The sequence below is a fragment of the Empidonax traillii genome, unplaced genomic scaffold (assembly GCF_003031625.1).
Source record: "Empidonax traillii isolate 1590-97213 ecotype Southwest subspecies unplaced genomic scaffold, ASM303162v1 scaffold148:size1803964, whole genome shotgun sequence".
Taxonomy (NCBI): Eukaryota; Metazoa; Chordata; class Aves; order Passeriformes; family Tyrannidae; genus Empidonax; species Empidonax traillii.
Window position 1 is genome coordinate 1,112,532 of NW_020955341.1, and position 18,752 is coordinate 1,131,283.

At 42.4% G+C, this 18,752-nt stretch overlaps 1 protein-coding gene across 4 annotated transcripts in view; it reads left to right on the top strand.

Moving 5' to 3' along the window:
* ST5 (suppression of tumorigenicity 5) overlaps positions 1–18,752 on the top strand; it is a 175,955-nt gene that overhangs the window by 22,602 nt on the left and 134,601 nt on the right. For 2 of the 4 annotated variants that reach the window (XM_027884562.1, XM_027884564.1), the window contains exons 2-3: positions 13,669–13,757; positions 14,345–14,418. The gene's annotated coding sequence lies outside the window, so the exon portion shown is untranslated. The remainder of the gene's footprint in view (positions 1–13,668; positions 13,758–14,344; positions 14,419–18,752) is intronic. The other 2 variants (XM_027884563.1, XM_027884565.1) reach the window with 1 other exon arrangement.

The following is an 18,752-nucleotide window of genomic DNA, read 5'->3' on the forward strand; positions in this document are numbered from 1 at the left end:
ATATTACTTGTTTCCTCGATGGTCTCAGTCTGTAGGTAGTAGTTACAGCTTTATGGGCATCGGAGGAACATCAGTCATCTGCAAACAGTAACAATCTGGTTATTGATAAACTGCATCTTTATGATAACCCTTGAACTAGGTAAACAAGCATCACAAACCCGCACTGAGGCATTGAGATTTTCTTGTAGCTTTGGGTAGGGCAGTGGTACCGTGTTAAAATGGAACTTAGGGTTTAGAAGGCATTAATCTCCCCATGCTGCTGGCAGGCAACAGGCTGCACCTGCAGTGATGTGATTTGCCCTTGTGGGCGGGCAGCACAAGCTGGTGAGAACAGGATTGGCAGTGCCTGGCTCCTGGCTCTGAGCTTGCCTCCGGGTGACCTTTCTTTCTGATTGAGGTTTGTAGAATCTCTTTCTTCTGACATCTATTACTCAGTAATTTTGAGGAAAAGAGGCAGCAGATCAGGACAGTTAAAAAAAGCTAAATATAGCATTGTCGGGAGTAAGAATGGCTTTACTTTGCCAGACAAGAGTCCATGTTCCACATGTGAATAATCTTCTTTTGACCTAAAATTAAAGCAGGAGTTTGGGGAACAACCAGTTATAGAATTGGTTAGGTCTGTAATTCATTGTGTGAATAACAGGATGGCCTGAAAGAGAAAACAAGGATCTTTAACTTCTCAACAAAGACACAGAATAAAGACTATCAAATTCTCTTGGGTTTTCTTATTGTTACTTGTGATTTTGATTAGTGTTTTTTTTAAATTTTTTTTAAACTTTTTTTTTCCCTAGTAGAGCAGAATTCATGGGGTTTCAGAAATACTTTCAATTCGTGTAAACCATTTCCTATTGTGGTTAGCAGCTGTTCTCTCAGTGATGGCAGATGAGGGACACAGCAACACTCCTTAAGAAACAATTGCTTGTGAAGAACAGATGAGTCCAAGGTTCTGCTTAAGGGAGAATGCACCCCCATAAATTACTGCATTATTATATATCAAGAATACTTTTGTAGTCTCTCACTGAAGCAATCAGTGAGTGGGATTCTGCATCCCACACTTGAAAATGGTCTCAGCTCAGCCAAATGCTTGAGCATGTGCTTGGAAGCTGAGCGTTGACTTCAGCAGCTTGACTAAGGGCTGACTCAGGTTCCACGCTGGCCTAGGAGGCGTCTGTAGTTCTCACAACAGCTCTCCTAAGATGTTTGCTCTGGTGAGAGTGGGCAGCAATATTTGCGTGCTTTGTGTGCCTATGGAATATAATGATCACTTCTCCTTTTGCAATGGGAAGAACAATCTTGTTACCTGGCTGGATCACTGGGGAGGTGGGTGACATCCACTGACGTGGTGGGGTTGATCTGGGCTGAACTGGGCCATGAGTTGCTCTGAGTTCACTGGCTGTGAGATGTGGTGTTGCTGTGTGTGGGTGACGGGGGGGCAGAGGGGACACAGAGCAAGAGAGACAAATCAGAAGAGATGAGGACTGATTAATGCTCTTGATTTTCCACGCCACCGTCCCGAGACTTGTAACATGTGACTAGTCCAAAGCCTGCTAGGGCAGCCTGCTGCAGGGATGACATGCCTTGCTCACGATGCCTCACTCTAAAGGGGCTGAGATGTGGTATCACTGTGCTGGGTATGGATATGGCCGTAATGAATTAATTTTCTTTCCTCCACAATGTTGTTTTATAGTATTTTTTAGGAAGAAAAGCACTAAATCAGTCTCAGCATACTGATGATGTATCAGAAAGATGGTTACTGTGATGGGCATAGGAAGCTGATGATGGTTGGGTCTGTGCAGTTGTAGGAGATTGAATGTAACCTATGGAGTGTAAGTATGCTGACTCAGGTTTTTGAACAGATTACTGGGAAATAAAATTGATGATGCTTGTTTGTTCCTTCTGTATTGATTCAGCTTGCTAAAGCGAAGGTAGTTCAATACAGAGATAATAAAGAGAAAAAACCCCAAGTCTGACAGACACTTTGTTGGCTTTTTTTGGCAAAAAATAAATAATGAGTTTGCAGAGCTCTACAGCCCTGCCTTTGTGTTTTTGAGAGTGCACATGATTTACTGCAGGAATCAGTTTGGCCCAGCATAGCTCTGCCAATTCAGCAGGACCCACCATTATCTTGTCATGTTTTTAAGAAAACTGACTTTTACAAGACAGCAATTCAAAAACATGAAAGAGGAATGCGCTCAGCAACCCAATCCCTTCTTGTGCCCCCATCCAGTGCGTGCTGGCAGATCTGCCGCAGTTGCACCCACGGGCACGGTGGTGCTCGGCTCCCTCGCTTGCAGGCTTTGGGCATTCCGTGTGCGTGAGCTGGTGTGGGTCTCGCTTTTATTACTGTGTTCTCAAACTCCCAAGTTGCTGACTTTTCAGCTCAGAGCAACAGTTCACACATGGCTTTCTGTCCCGTTTGGCTTTACAGACTTAATAGGATTGTAGTGGTAAAGCAACAGTAACAAAAGCACTGTTGGCAACATTTTGCACATCTTGCTGCTTTTCAGCTCTGCTCACCCACAGCTCGCAGCGTCTCATGGACAAAGAAAAATGGCCAGAAAGCTGCTCGGTTCCTGGGCTTGCCCTGACCATCACTGCCTCTGAAGGCAAGAGTGTTGAGCTGGAGGCACTGCTGGGCTGACTCAGAAGGACATTTTCAGTGTTTTTAAAAAACTCTCTAATTCAGTCTTATCACTGAAGTAGCCATGGATGCAGTATTTCTGCGTTCTCAGATGTTTGGCAAATGTGCATAGATTTTGTTTATTTTTGAGGGGTTAATTTGAAGCGTTTAAAACTTTCCTACCTTCTGGGAATTCAGGACGTTCAGCCCCATGTATGCCTCAGCAAATGGCTTCTATTTAATAATATCTTTGTACACCATCTTTGTGAGATGCCTATCTTGGAGAGCTATTCTGTGGATGAGCCCAAGGGTGAAAAAAAAGAACAAAAAGTAAGACGTAGGGGAGAGGAGATGGGAGAAGGAAAGTTCTTTGTTAGTACAGGTTTTTTTCAATAGACAATGAGTGGGAAGGGTAGGGGTGGGGATGCTCCAAGGAGCGTTCTGAGATAAAAAAAATAGCTTGTTTAGGTAACCAGGATTGAAACGAAAGCCCTACCCACCCTTCTCTCCTGCTCTTCTGTGAACCACCCAGCGCTCAAGCAGCACTGTTCATTTCTGGTGCAGGACTGTGCACAGTTCCTTTTCCTCTTCCCTTGGGTTTTGGGATGAGACTACAGGGCTAGTGGTGTTTTTCCTCCAGCTCCTGAACTTAACAGCTTCTGTCTGTAAGATAGTTATGCTGCGAGCTCCTCACGTTTTGACAGGTCCTGTGCTTGTGTGTAAGCACATGCCACGAACCTGTTCCCCAAACCTTGTCTCAAGCCACAATCTTCATTTTCTTGAAGACATGACTATTTCCTTGACAGAACTTTCCTCTGTAGAAAGTACTTGTTTCCTTTCCTTTCCTCTGCAGAAACTATTTGTCACTGAAAAGACCCATCTGGTTTTGAAGATTAGCCAGGCACACCAGAGATGCCAGTGAGGGAGACCCATCCTGCAGCAGGTATTAGATCACACTGCAGCCCACCACTTGTGTAGATTTTACTTCCTCTCTCAAATAATGTCTTAAAATCTTTTGAATGACTCACTCAATAGAAAAAAAAAATTACTCTGTACTGATGGTTATTAGGTCTTTCTAGCAGATGTAAAATCCAGCGAAACATACACAGTTTCTTTACTTTTAAGAGGAACAGATGATTTAATAAGCAGCTATAAATCTCTTGGGAATGTACAGACATAGTCAAACAGCACACTTCTGCCAGATTTTTCACTGACTAGACTTATAGCCTGTGAGTCATAGCGGTCTGCTCCACTCTCCACCTCTACTGCCTGTTGTTGTTTTGGCTTTCAGAGGTGCTCTGTGCTGCATATGGGTTTTATATCACCTTCTCCTGTTAATGGACTTGCTCTTCCATCCAGAAGACAGCCTCCAAGCAGTTGACTCTTATTCTCTGTGAGTGCATGACAGTGCATGACGTTTCTTTTCCATTCTCTAACTCCGCCTGTGATTTTAAAATTGTAGAGTGAAACTGTTTCTGAGGATTATATTAATACAGCCTCCTAAAAGGGCTTAGTAGTGGGAATCCAGTTAAATTAAAAGAGATATAGCTGGTCTTTTTTCTTAATATAGTAAGACTTTCCTTCCAGCAGTCTGGGGCCAACTTAATTTCTTAATTTATTCTAAGAGTATTTCTAATAGGTTCAGTTATTATCAGCTCCTTAGAGATAAGGATACAGGCAGCAGAAAGTTGCTTCAGTTACCTGTTGTATTTTCTAAAGTATTGAGTTGCCATTCCAAATGGATGTCAAATGGCACTGTGTTCTACAAATGCCTTCTACATTGTGCTGGTCTGCTGGATTTCTGTGAGTGTCTTAGACATCTAGGAACTGGGGCTGCAAGTTTACAGTTGTTTCACAAGCCACGTGAATTGTACTTGGGAACCGTTTTAGAGAATTGCTAAGATTTGCTCCAGGTCACACACAGGCAAACCAGACACAAAACTAATGATAAGACACGAGCTGTATGGAATTTTTAACCACTGAGATTTTTTGCAAGACAGGTACACTGCAGCTTATATTGAATGCAGCTGGATGGAGGGGATTTTAAAAATTACCTACAAAATGGGTTTCTTTTGGTGGTGTGGGGTTTTCTGTTTGGTTGGTTTTGTTTGGTTGTTTTTTTTAATCTTGCAGTATAACTATCTATTATTTTAGAGTGTGACTAGATACAAAAATCTAAGAAAAATTGTGCAGAATTCTGGTTCTGTCATAAAGAGGCAGGAAAAATCAGGTTCTAATTCTTTCAGGGGCTCAGGACTGTATTTGCATCTGTTGTTCTCTGGGACTGTGAATTGTGTGGAAAAATTCTTATTTCGGAGGTAAGGATGATGAAGAAACCCTGTTCATGTTTGTTCTTTTTCAGGCTGGAGGGAATATAAAAAATGCATAGATGAGAAGCAGGCTAAGAAACTGGAAAAATTTTAGAGGTTGTTTAATGTACAGAATTGTATAACATGATCAAAGACACATATTGTTTGAAGTTCATGGTGGTATTACAACTTACTACTTCATTCCAATACTGTTTGCTTCTGATTACTCAGTGCTTCAGAAACCAAACAGGTCTCGTGTTGCTAGGCAAAAAAAGGCATCCAAGGTCATAATACCTGGATGGTGTCAAAATCAAGAACAGCTTTTGATTCTTCTGACCCCTTGTTAGGTCTCTCATGCAGCACAGGAGGAAGAGTAGAGGTTTTCAACAGCATGCATATGTGAGAAAGAGCCCTTTCAGCTCTTTCTGGCAAACTCAGAGCTTTGCTTTACGCTTTCAGTAAGCACAGAGCTCTCATGTTTACTGATGGGACTTTCACACGTCAGGAAATCAGAAAACTGGAGACGTAATCAAGCATGTCTGTTCTTGAATGGGGAATTTTCCCCAAAGCAAATTGTGCTGCATGCTCCTAATGATTTGCATCTTCCAGTTCAGACTTTCCATAAGCTGCTTCCAGCACTGTAGGCATTAACTTGTGCTTGCAGTGAACACACACACCCAAGCTGCCATAACTTACATATTTAAATCTTGGCGTAGCTCTGTGTGATTAATTGGGAATGTCCAATTCCACTGGAAGTCTGATCCAACCGCAGGGTTCAGCTGGAGATGGTGTAGTGTTCAGTGCTTGTGCTGCTGCAGGCCAGGTAAGCAAGAAATCCAGGCTTTTAGCAGAGCTTTTGCCAGCACTTCTCCACTGGCAGCGAGGTCCTTTGCAAACTGTCTGGTGTGTGGTCTTTGCACGCTGAATAGCTGACACTCAGCCTGTGCTGTGGGATTTCACCACTTTCACAGTAGGAACAGCAAGCAGCAGTGGTTCCAGGGAGGGAGTTGAGTTGTCCATCCCCTTAAAGCAATGTACATAGCAATGGGGAACATGATGTGGCTACGTGGACCTCATCCATCCAGTGTTTTAAAGGAAAAATATCTCTAACAGTGTCCTGGCCTATGGAAGCTGTATAGTTTTCCCAGACTTGGAAAAAAAACACTGGTACTTTCCCAAGTTCCGCCCTTTTCAGTTTGATGCTAAAAAAGAAAAAAAAAAAAAAAGAGGAAAAAAAAGAGATCTGATTCTTGCTTTCCTTTTGTCTCTAAAATGGGAAGTACTTTAATTAAAAGAAGAAATTATGCATCTTCATGGTAAGAGCTGAAATCTTATCTCTGAGTTAACTGTTTTGATAAGAATATAGCAAAATGTGTACTTTTTTTTCTTAAATAATTGTCTATGCTGTTAGTGATGAAGAGTAGACAGGTAGACATGTGATTCTCCAGCAGCTTAGACGTGGATGTTGGGACAGTTCTTCCCTGGATGTGGAGCTGTTTTGAGAGACATCCCCCAGCTCTGTTAGGAAGAATGCACAGAACTGAAGGAGGAAGAATGACCTTGCTTTTAAGGCATTCATCTGGAGCTCGGGCTCTGGGAGCTGAATTCCCAGTGCTGGGATTGTCCTTCTCTGTGGTCTGCAATGTGTTGCTCAGGGGATTGTCTGTGCCACACAATGGAGCTTTGCACAGAAAGCCCTGGAGCTGACTCCAGGAGGTCTGCACCGCCCTGCACCCACCGGGGCACTGTGTGGAGTCATAACCCCCTTCCCCAAAACCACAGCTGCACTAGTTCAAGCACTGTTTTGTGCTGTTGGGGCTGTGCTGCTTCCAGTTCTGGAGTTAGGATGGTTGTGGCTCGTTTGGACATCTCTGTACCACACTCTATTGCTAAATCCAGGAAGCACTGAGGTACTGAGAAACAAACACAGAGTTCACAGTGTTTTTGAACTGTCTGCATGGTCTGGTTTTGGATTTATTTTGTTTTGTACAAGCTCACCCTAGTCACTCCACTGTCACTGACTTTGATTTCCTCTGCTGCACTGGAAACCAGCTAGAAGAAAAGCTTCATTTCAGCTGTTTCCCATGCCCAAATTGTTTTCCAGAAAAAAACCAAGTTCTGATATCTCTTGGAGTTCAGCTAACCCCAACTGCCTTCTGAGTTCTAGCTATGACCTCGGGGGAGGCAGCAGAGCCGGGTGCTCAGGACACAGTTGGTCACACGCTGTTTCTGAAGGGCCGGTGTGCAGACTTAGGCACAAAGCCACTTAACTCCTCTTTTCCAAGTAGCCACACAGGAGTGACATTTACTGGGCTTTGTAAAGCACCATGAGGGCCGTGAATGAAAGGAGCTCTGCCTATTCAAAGCAGTATTTTCTTTATCTGCTCTATCCAAAATAGAGAAGAAAATAGCTTTATTGTCTGCAGCTTGAAAAATCTGCCTGCTGTGATGTTTGTGACAGTAGGAGAGACAAACTTGCTATATACCTGAAAAAGCACACACTGCCACTGGCTTTGATTTCAACAGGGTGTAGGTGATGGGAGTAGTGCTGGGACAGTGTTGCACTATCCATCCTCTCCAGGGATGCCAAGTGGGGCTCACAGGCATCCCCCCAGTATGATAACAGCACTTCACAGGGTCTCCAGGCCAGCTTAGAGGTTCAACTCGTGATTAAAATAAAGGAAGCCAACTGGAGAAGTTAGCTGACAGATAAGTCATTGCGTTTTGTCCAAAGGAACATCAGGCTGACACTTTTCTTCTTGGAGCCTCTTGGCTCATAATATTTGGAAGATAAGATCTATCCAGTCAGAGGGGGTTGCATAAACTTCCTGTGAACTTTCATAGCTGATGATCAAAAGGAATCACAAAACATGTTGTCATTATTTGTCTATTTATTTATCTATTTAGAAGTTCAAAGAGTGTACAATGCTATTGGTTGTTACTTTTTTTCCCTCATGTAAACAAGGTGATAGTGATATCATACTGGATGAATGGCCTTAGGCCTGCATTTTCCATTTGGAGTTCAAGAGCTCTTTTGCTCTGGAAAGGAATTTTTTTTTTTTTGGGGGGGGGGGGAAAATGCAGAAAATGCAACCAGCATATTCTGCTCCAGAAACCAGCCCTGCATGATTGAATATATCTGTCCTCGTGTCCATTGCTTTGCTAGAAGATCCTCTCCCCTTTATTAGCTTTGTGTAGCCATTGTAAAAATAGAGATGGTTCCCAACAGCATCTTCCTTGTCCTGCCACCTGGATGCAAGTGCAGGAAGGGCTTCTTTGACAATGATTTGAGAAGTTCCCCTTCAGGTGAAGATTTGGCTTAAAGGATCTGTATTCCCACAATTTATGTGCTCTGAGAAGGATTCTGGCCCTCTGTTCTCAGTAAGTCAAAGCTTTGCAGCCCTTGCTCAGCTTCACACAAGATTTAGTCCTCCCAGAGTTATATTCTTGTGTGTCCTGCTTCAGTGCAATTCCAGGCATGAGGGGATCTGGTTTTTAAATTGCCTTCTAGTCCCATGTGCAGCATCTTGCAGGATGTGTGCTGTGAATGGGAGCAACAGAAACTTGTCCTTTGGCTTTTACTTAAAAGAAACAGTAGTGAACTAAGACCAATTGAGATGTTCTGCATTCATGTAAGGTCAAATCAGAAATCCTGTGGAATTTCAAGCAACTCATTGACATCTCTCCTGATACTGCTAATTCACAGAGGAAGCCTGCTTGTCTCATTTCCCCCTCTTCTTGGGACATCCATGCTTGATGGGGATAAAGGCAGTAAAAAAAAGGTATAGGAAGAGACTAACACCTATAAAGGGCAAAATTTTCTTTTTTTGTAGAGACAGGACAAATGGTCTCTCCTTGGGGGCTTCTCCCCTCTGTCCGTTTTGATCCTACAGCTTCCTGTCTTTCATTTTTGGCGTGCCTGGGATGCAGCACAGCCATGCAAGGGAGGGTGTTGACTGGAGTGCAGATGGGCTGCAGACAGGGCTTGGTCTGGAGAGTTAAGGAGCAGAAGGACTTATTTACATGAGGTTCCCACCTTTTGGTTATCCCTCTGCCTTGGCTTGTGCCTTGGCCTGGTGCCATCTGACATGGTTTGCAGCACTGGGATGTTGAGGGCTGGCTGAGTTGGCTGCCTGGGCCCAGAGCCAGTTTATATGGCTTGCTTGGCTTTGCACTGCTTTTCTAGCAGGGTGAGCTGTAATATGTGTCTCCTGTCATGAATCAGACTGTAGGTATGGATAATTCTCAAACCAGGCATTTGCATGGTTTGAGAACCATGTTCAACACTGTTCATGTTCAAAGTTGTTTCATTAAGGAAATATTCAACTTTTATTCCTCTATTAAGGAATTATTCAACTTATTACTCAGCAAATTTTCACCCTTATTAGTAGGTTTAGCATGGGGATTGTGTCCTAGTGTGACCAAACAATGTCTTAAATCTTTAATTGCCAGATAGAAACTCTTTCCGTCTCTCTTTTCTGAAATACACAACATCACTAAACCACCACTTTGGTAAAATATTGTAGCACATGTTTGGTGTATTTTTAAGTTCTTTTGAAGTCAATGTCTAAGTGCTTTGCTGAATCAGGGCCTAAACCAATAACAGCTACAAAATTAAACCACTTTATTTTAGAATGAGTGTTTGCACAGGAGTTGAATAGGTGTCAGCTCCTTGTCATGACCCCCCAGGTACAGATACCCTCTTAGTTTTACTAAATCACTTAGAAACTTTTTCAAATTGCTGTCTTGCACTGGGTTGCAATGTCAGGGTCAGACACAAGAGTGGCAGGTTTTCATTTGCAGAATGAGATCAAACTGAAACGAGATATAGGACCAAAAAGGGATTGGCAGCACCTCAAAGCGTTCAGAGCTATGATTAGTCATTTCCTATATGCATACTGTATATATACTGTGTATATACACACACACACTTTTTTTTTTTTTTACCCCTCGATGTAGTGAAATGAATACCGTGCTACAAACATGATCCTCACCGGGCTATTAAAGAGGTCATGGAAACTTTTAATTCTCCTGTTAGAAGAGGGCTGTGGTATACTGTGGGTAACGGATCTGATGCTGAAATGAGGGAATAAAACAAGTCCATAAATAACTGATCTTAGACCTGCAACCTGTGCAGTCCCATTGTAACTGGGGAGACTGTATGCTGGGTCAGCTCCTTTGCTATTGTTTGCAAGGCTACAATACACTTTTGTGCTGCTTGTTTTGATACCCCAATCCTGGCAAAACATGCAGTGAGGCAAAACTGAAGTTAACATGCCACTGAAGTCAGTGGGAGGTTTAATCACTTCAGTAAAAAATGCTTTGGGGGTCAGAGGTGTTATCTTGTGTTACTCACTTTACTGCTGTGCTCTTATACCATCGTGTTGGAGGGTTAACCACAAAGACCAGTGTTGTGTACTGTGAATTCAAAGAACTCAGTAGTGTTGTGGGATGGCTTCAGAAGGTGTGCTGGCTGCTGTCCTGCATGTCATTGTCTTGTCACACCTGGTAGTCACAGAATGCCCTATGCAAAAGTATTGAGTGCTGAGTCTCTAAAAGAAGAGCAGAGAACACAGTTCTTGTAGTGGATGTGTGCTTTATATTATGAGCTGACTGAGGCCTTTTCCCATATTTCCATACCTCTGCAAGTCACCGCCTGGTGATGAGGAAGTGCTGCTCCCAAGCTCCCACTCCCAGTGAGGTCAGTAGGAGCTGCAGGCACTTGCAGTACTGTTGGGTTAAAAATACAGTAGGACAGGGTACTTAAATTTCACTGTTTGTTGTTGTGTCTTAAATTACTGAATTTGAAACAAAAACATATGAGTTGAGGTTACTGAAAAGATGGTCAGTAAATGTGCAGAGATAACATGCGAGGAAGAGAAATAAGGTGGTCATCTTCATGGTGAGGGGGGAAGAAGCCCTTTTGAAGGGCAGAAAGTTATTTGAGGAGGGGAAAGATCCTAAGTAATTCTACAAAAGTATTTTTATGTGGAATTTGGTTTTATTTTAAAAAGGCAAAGGAAAATGTTACTGAAGTTGGTGCAGTGATTAATTTCTGTTTACACCTACCAGAGATTTGTCCTGCTGTTGTGGGCAGCTTAAGTCTGTAGCTCGTCTCCGGTTTTGTCTTTTTGAATCCCAAAGTTGATGTTGTGTTTTCACCTACTGAAAGTAATAAAATTTCACGAGTCATTTAGGAACAAGTCTGATTTTTTTTCCTCTGCTGTTGCTGATGATGGCTGCCTGGCTTGGAAAGGATTCAGTAAAGAATCTCAGACTGTGCAGTTTGTGGGGAGAGCAGCTCATGTTTCCATTTCCAGTCTCCAGGGCAGGGACGCCAGGTGTGCCCCGGTGAGGGCTCTCCCTGTGCAGTAATCCTGCTCAGTGCATGCCCTCTCCTGTGTGTGTCACGTGGCTGCTGCATCCTGTGCCTGTGGCCATGGAGCAGAGGAAGGAGTGTGTTCAACCAGACAGAAATGGGAAGTGTATCGGAAATAAGAAACTAAACATCAGCTGTGTGTGAGTAATGAATTGTCTGTCTCCTCCAGGGGATGAGGGTACGTACTCTGATGCCTTTTGATCCCAATGAAGCCGTGACACTGTAATTAATGTAATGTCAGCTGTTCACCATGTCCTCTGTTTATGATCCCAAACTCTGTCCCGATCCTAAATTGTGTTCTGAGGTATTCATGTGCTCAAATAAGAGCCCAGTGAGAAAAGAGTATAGTGTGGGAACGGTTCTTGCTTCACTGGGGTCAGTTGGAGCAGAGTATGTCACCTTTTGGGAAGGAAGAGATTAGCAGTATATTTATGAGGCTTAGAATAGAAATGTGCTTGTCTGTGCTTCTGTGGTAGTCACCTGTCCTAGACCAAAGCTCCGGTCATAGTTTTACTGCTGTGCTTTGTTGCTACATATTTGTGTATGCATAATATATTTTAATGACTTTGCTTTGCTCGGAAATTTAAACTGTAACTGAGTGTATGTTTAATGCACTGAGTATTTGCAATTATTTATAAGTGCTAGCTTGCATGCTTCCCCAGATACTTGCCATATATGCAGATGTGGTCCCCTAATGAAGTGCCACAGAGCCTTGTGATAAACACTGGAGTGGGATGTGATGCAGATGGTTGGTATGTACTCCCATGCTACCAGTAATGGGATCTATAGGAAACCTGAGACTGATCGACCATTTTACTTGTCCATTGATCAGTTCCTAGGTTGGGTTTTTTATTACCTCCATGTCTTTGAACACTCCCTTTCAGGGATGGACTTTCTCAGGAGGAGCTAGCAGTTTCCCCTTTCCCCAGTCCCACTGCTGAAACTGTGCCCACTTGCAGCATGTGATGACTTTACCTCAGTCAAACACCAAAGCGACATTTTCAGGACAAAAACATGTCATAATTTTTTGTATTTGGCTCTCATGGCTCTACTGGGCTTCACTGATTCATTCTTAAGGGAAGTTAGTGTGAAATTGTAAACTTAGCATTTGGAGCTTTCATATATAGGAATTCTTTACTGCAATTTTAGCACCTTCTGGATTCTTGTTGGCTGTTTATTTATCTACCTATGAATAGTCTGCACATAGTTTTGGTAACAGTGTAAAATGTGCCTTGTGTAAATGCTTTTGTCTGATGTTTTTGTTAGAAAGAGAGGTGGTTTAAGTGTACAATCTGCTGGGAGCCCTGTCACTCACGAAATATGGAGTTCTCTGAAGTACAGTAAATAATAAGCTGCAGTGTATTTTATATCTAACAATGGCTATGGACAGTCTAATGTTCCCGTAAGACATCTTGGCTATCTCACTGTCTAGGTCTCTTTTTTTAAGCTCACTTTTGCTATCATGTTAAAAACACAACCAGAAGAGTAATATGTTGGAACTCTTTAGTTTCCTTGTGTATAAACCTAGTCATGCTGATCATGTAATGTACATTTTCTTGTGTTCAGCTCCCTAAGTAACATATAAAGGATTTCATTTGGTAATTTTAAGTTTTGGTAAAATAAATATGGTAAATTTAAGTTTTAAATGCAGGGGTGGAACGTAGCAGCACAACGAAGTGCTTGACAGAGAAAGAAGAAATTGATTTCTTGTTTAGCATGGCATGGGCAGCTTTGCAATTTTCTGTCCACTAGAGGGACTGTTGCTTGTACTGCTCATTGCAGAACCCAGTCATGCAGTCCCTTCAGTATCTTTTATGAAGTTTTAAAACTTTGAATGACTGACTCCAGTTAAATCCTCTAAAGAGTAAGTCTCCAAGGTATTTCTCAATGTGTACAAAACTTTGGGCGCAGTGCTCTTCTCCTGAGTCCAAATAGTTTTTTACTGAATTTTCTTGTTAAAGGTTCTTCCTTTTTTAAAAAGTATTTTCTGTTCTCTTGATTTATCAGTTCAGACTTTCTTATGTGACGTTGGTGGGGATTAATTTAGTTTTTTTTTTTTGTCAGGGAAAAAAATGTTGTATGTCTTTATTTATGTTTGGAGTAAGTTTTGTTTTGCAACCATGGTGCCAGTGAATATGGTAAACTAATCAGTTCTTGTATTCACAAACGTCATTGAAATGGCTTTCTGCTTTAACTGGGAGATAGTGAGCTCTGGGTAAGGCAGACCTAAACTTACAGTCAGTATGAGAAAAATTCCAGATGTATCTCTGTGTTCTTGTTTAGCTTATTTTTTTTTTTTTAAATTTCTGTTTGTTTGTTTGAGTTGCATGTTCCTGACCTGCCCATTTTTCTAATTACAGAAACATGAAAGAATACAGGAAGTCCTGCATGGCCATGATGAATACCTGTGCTAATTAAGTAACTGGCTTGGTACTGGGAGAACAGCAAGGTAAGCAGTCAGGCCATGCCAGCAGCATTTCTTGTAATCTGCGTGATTGTATTTCGGCAAAGGCCTTAGTGCTTTCAGATATCAAATTCATAACAAGGGGGGGCAAAGACAAATAGCCTGCAGGTTTGAATGCAATAGATTTACTTCTGGTTCAAAGCTTTAGTGAGAAAACACTTCTGTTTTCCTTCCTGAGGGGGGAAAAACGTACATGTTCTGTGGTCGCTTTCTCTTGTTTTAAAAGGCGATATCTCTAATTTCAGCAATCGATTCATGACCAAAGCTCAGCTTCCTGGGCTGACTCTAGGGAGGGGTTGGAGGAGGGGTGGAATGTTTCAAAAACTTAGCTGATGAAAAGGCATGCTGTTTTGTGGATGCCTCCCAGAATTGTTTAAATCTGTGTGTGTGTGTGTATGCGCGCGCGCTTATGAAAGGGGGGAGAGAGAGATCTCCATGACAACTGGCCTGGCCAGTCTGTGTTCTCTGCAATCATTTTAGCTGGAATCAGTGCTGCGAAAGGTCATATGAAGGAGTTATGGGAAGCACAGCAGGTATTAGACACTAAACGACTGGTTTTCTGACTGCCTCAGATAATAAGACAGAGTTTTTTCTGGGAAATACAAATCTGAGAATGGAGTGGAAAGGGAAATGCTCCAAATTTCAGGTAACAAAAATTGCCTTTTTAATGTTGTGTCGTCCCATTTGTAAAGTTTGATGTTTGGTGGCTTTTTTTCCGTTTCTTTTTTTCCTCTGTGGTGTTTACTCCCAGCCGAGTGTCGGAGTGAGCTTGGATTCCCTAGCTCTGGGGAATGATGTCATGCGGCAACAGTTGGATTCTATTAGCCAGGGAAAGAGGAAACATCCTGCATTTTTGTTTGGGGGGTGTGTGTGGGGGGGAAGGGATTTACTTTGCCTCTTGATTGAATCTTGTGCAAAGGCTACAAGAAGTGTTTTGAAAAGAAAAAAAGTTTAGAACTAATTAGCTTTCAGAAAAGATCATTTAGGACCTAGACAGCATCAGTCCTTGAAACCACTGCAACAATTTCTCCTATATGCAAGAAAATGATTATGGAAGTGTTACAGAAACCCAAAGACATTTCTTTCATCTTGAATGCTCCTATATTCATCTTTAATGAGAAAATTAATTACCCTACAATTAAGCAGAGGATTTAGAGCCCTGACGCACTTGGGATCCTTTAACAATTGTTTAGAGAATGTGCTGCTAAAGAGTTTCTTCTGGGTTGGGCTCTTTCTCAAACTGCTGCTTGTGAATAGATGATGCTGGCAGCATTGTTCTTAATAAGGTATTCAGTCCTAGATGGTGTATTTCATAGCTTTAAACCAGCCTTTTTGAGAGAGGACAGTGGGGAAAGAAAGCAAAAACCTCACGATTTCAGCAATTTGAAAACAACTCTTCCTCCCCCCTTTTCTCAGAGACTTTTGCTAAGTGCTGTATTAAACACCCAGTGTTAGGATAGCACGCGTAGGATTTTACGCAGAAGAATACCTCATGATGAATGTACAACTGCTATACCTTAATGAAAAAACTTGAAACTTTCATATAATCCTACTTTCTCAAACATTGCAAAAATATACTGTATCAGCAACCATGATGAACAGACTGGGTTACCCCTGTGCTGTTTAAACCCCCCTCCAGCAGATGCTCACTTCTACTTTTACTCTTTGTTCCCTCCTGTGCGTTTCAGGCATGATCCAAAGCTTGCTGGAGTCCATGGGAGTTTTCCCTGTCAACTTCAAAGGGCTTGGGATCAGCCTCTGCCTGAGAACTTCCCAGCCTCTGTTTCAGTCTTTTGACTGCAGGACCAGGCCACAGGCTCTCCGTTTTCTTTCTTGAACTTTCCAAACAGAAGGTCTTTTGTGTTCCTCCAAACAATGCCAGGCGCTGCTGACTGGCTTCAGCGTGGCTGTTAACACACGCTGGAGATAATGGTGATGCTGATTTCCCCTTTCTCCGAATATCCTCCTAGAAGGGAAAGTGCCGTGAATGGAAATCGGATCCTTCTATCCCACCTCCCCTCCTCACAGATGGCTGTTGTCTACAGGCGTGTGTGTGTGTGTGTCTCTGTCTGCAAATTGTTCCTTTTTTTTAAAGGCCAGTATTGGCTGTGCTTCAAGGGGAGTGTTCCAGGAAGATTTTAGGGATCACGCTGTTACAGCTGTGATGTGCCATAGGGCTCTCATGTGGGAGAAACAGGCTGTCCTGGAGCTGCACTGGCAGCTGTCATCTGCAAACTGAGGGCTGATCAGCACTGTCTAACACTTTGTGTCCCCCTCTTGCCTTCCAGATTTGACCAACTTGATTCTATAAATAAAATACTACTGCTAGTGAGTATCAGTAACCAGGTTTGGAAAAAAATTAGTTTTTAATCTCTTTGTGGAATTGGGAGCAGTTTAATAAGAAATCCTTGTGCCATTCTTGACTAGAAATGAAATATCTGTGGAGCTGGTGTGTTAAATTTGAACCATTCCCCTCCTTACAAAGGAGCACTGTGATGATTACCCAAGTTTAAGGCTCATTTGCAGGAAAATGTTATTAGTCCCTGAAATTTCTGAGACAGACAAATCTAATCATTTTCAGCATCAGAACCACTGCTTTTAAGTGCTTACATTTTACAGATGATCATCTTGGGAATCCTGAGAGATCTCTGCAAGGTGTTCCAAACTGGGCATTCCAAAGGCAGGAGAGGGGGTTTGGTGTTTATCTGTTGTGGGGTGTGATGCAGTGGGAAGCCTGGTGAATTCTCTCCCGGAGTTTCAGGATGAGTGGCATTTCCCTTAATGGTCTGTGCTGTAGCATTTGCATGTTACTTTGAGAAGTGATACAAGGCATCATTCCCATAGTCCTTTAAGATAATTTCCATATGTTCTAGCGTTCTGAATGGTTCCAAATGAAGTTTTCATATGTTATATATGTTATATACTACATACTACTTTACTTTTACATGCCTTACTAGTAGGAATTTTTTAAAACAATTGTAATATATTTGTTACTACAAAAATAATGAGATACCTCATAGCTGACCTTTTATGGTTGGGTGTAAATGTAACCAGCAGCACATAGGCACTGGCACATTAGTTTTTTCATCCATCGGGGAGGAAGCAGTTCCAGAAGCTGGCATACCTGCTGATGCAGGTGGAGTTCTTGCAGGTCTCTCTGCAAGTGTAGCATCTCTGTGCTCAATGCAGCATCTCTGGACAGGTCTTTAGCTCAGCATTTGCAGTCCTGCTGTGGTTGTCACTTTTTAAGTGCATTCATTTCTGTATCAAAGGCAGTTGCTCTGTGTTGCCCTGTCATAAATCTTTTTGGTTCCTTGTGTCTATCATGTTTCTGCCAGTGGCTGTATGTCCACGTTGATCTTCTGGTTAGTCAGTGGCTCTGAGATTTACAGAGATCAGTGTAGTTTTTGATGGGATTAGTTGATTTCTGTCTCATTTTACTTAGAAGAACAGTGAAGGGACACAGCAGAAATCTTTTGACTGTCTAATGAGTAATTTTTATATCCTGAAGTATAATATTTTTAATTGCTTGTTTTATCTTGCTTAAGATCCTCTCCTGTGTAACTCCTTGTACTCCCTCTATCCATAGTGTTGTCTGTAGTGAATTCCAGGTTAATTGGTACCCTGACGTATTTGTCTCTATTATGTGGAAATACACTGCTTTGTGAAAGAGCTGACGCTATCGAGGACTGACTGTGTATCATTCAATACTTGTTTCTGCTCTTACTCCCTTCTCTAAATAACTCCCGTCCTTTCTATTTTTTTTTCTTTGGGAAAGTATGTGAGACACTGGAAAAACCCTGTAGTTTTCTCCATTTCTGCTGTTTTCTTTGAAGTTTGGGTGATCTTCAGAGCACCTGGTGTTACAGCTGTGGACAGATGTATCATGAAATTCTTGAACATGAGATCAGTATTCTTTGTCTGTAACCTTATGCTCACCATAGGTGGAATTAACTGATTGAAAACAGCAGTGCTGCATGTTTAGAAGAGCTGCTCATGAGGATGCTCAAATCTCTCCTGATTTTTCTATAAGCCAGTTTCAGTTCCAGCAATATGAACCATGAGTTCTCAGTTGTTTCCTCTCATGTGTTGTTTTCTGGTCATGTTAACTGAGTGTCTTCCCAAGGTGGAAAATGTGACACACAAAGATTTGTTCTGAGAAGCTTACACTGGATATGGGTCTGACTACCTTTAATTACAGCAAGAACCTCCACATGATTGCACTGTCATTGTGCTCTGCAGTGGAGGCTGTCATGAGTGCTAATCAGTGATCTCTCTTCTGCCTGTGCATCTTTGACCCAGTTACTTTGCTGAACTGAACACAGTTCCTGGTGTGACACAAAGCAGACTCTTGGCACAGCCCTGATCACAGAGCAGGGAGGATCTGGCAACTTTCACACAAATCCATTATAATTAAGGCTTCCGGTCTGGGATTTAAACTACTTCTTTCTCTTAAAAGGCTGAGAGGCATCTAAAAGTAATTTTCAGGCTGAAAATTAACCTACTGCTGGTGGAGGCAAAGTCCCCTGTTGGTAGTTGTTGTAGCAGACCTGGAAGAGGCAGGTGCTGCTCTCATTTCTTCATCAGGCTTTGCAAACGTGCTTCCAACCCGAGTGCTTTTTGAACGGAGCCCCCCAGCTGTTCCTCAGTTTCATGTGACAATGGCAGAGTCCCCTAAGCAGTTAGAGGAGTGTTGCACACTTGGCTTTCCTCCAGTGCCAGCTCTCATTCTGAGTTCAAGCCTCATGTGATATTAATCCTCTGTGCCCACTTGAAGCCAAACTGCTGTAGACAAGGGACTGTTCAAAGGAGTCCTGTTTCCCCATCCTGCCAGGCAGTGCTCCCCCCTGGAAGTTTTTTTTCTCCATCCTCTTGCAGTTTGATGACAAGAAGATGAATTAGAGGCTAAAACTTCTGCCAATGGCAAGAACACAATTTGGCACCCTCTGTGCAGCTGGCATCCAAAGGATACAAGCCATC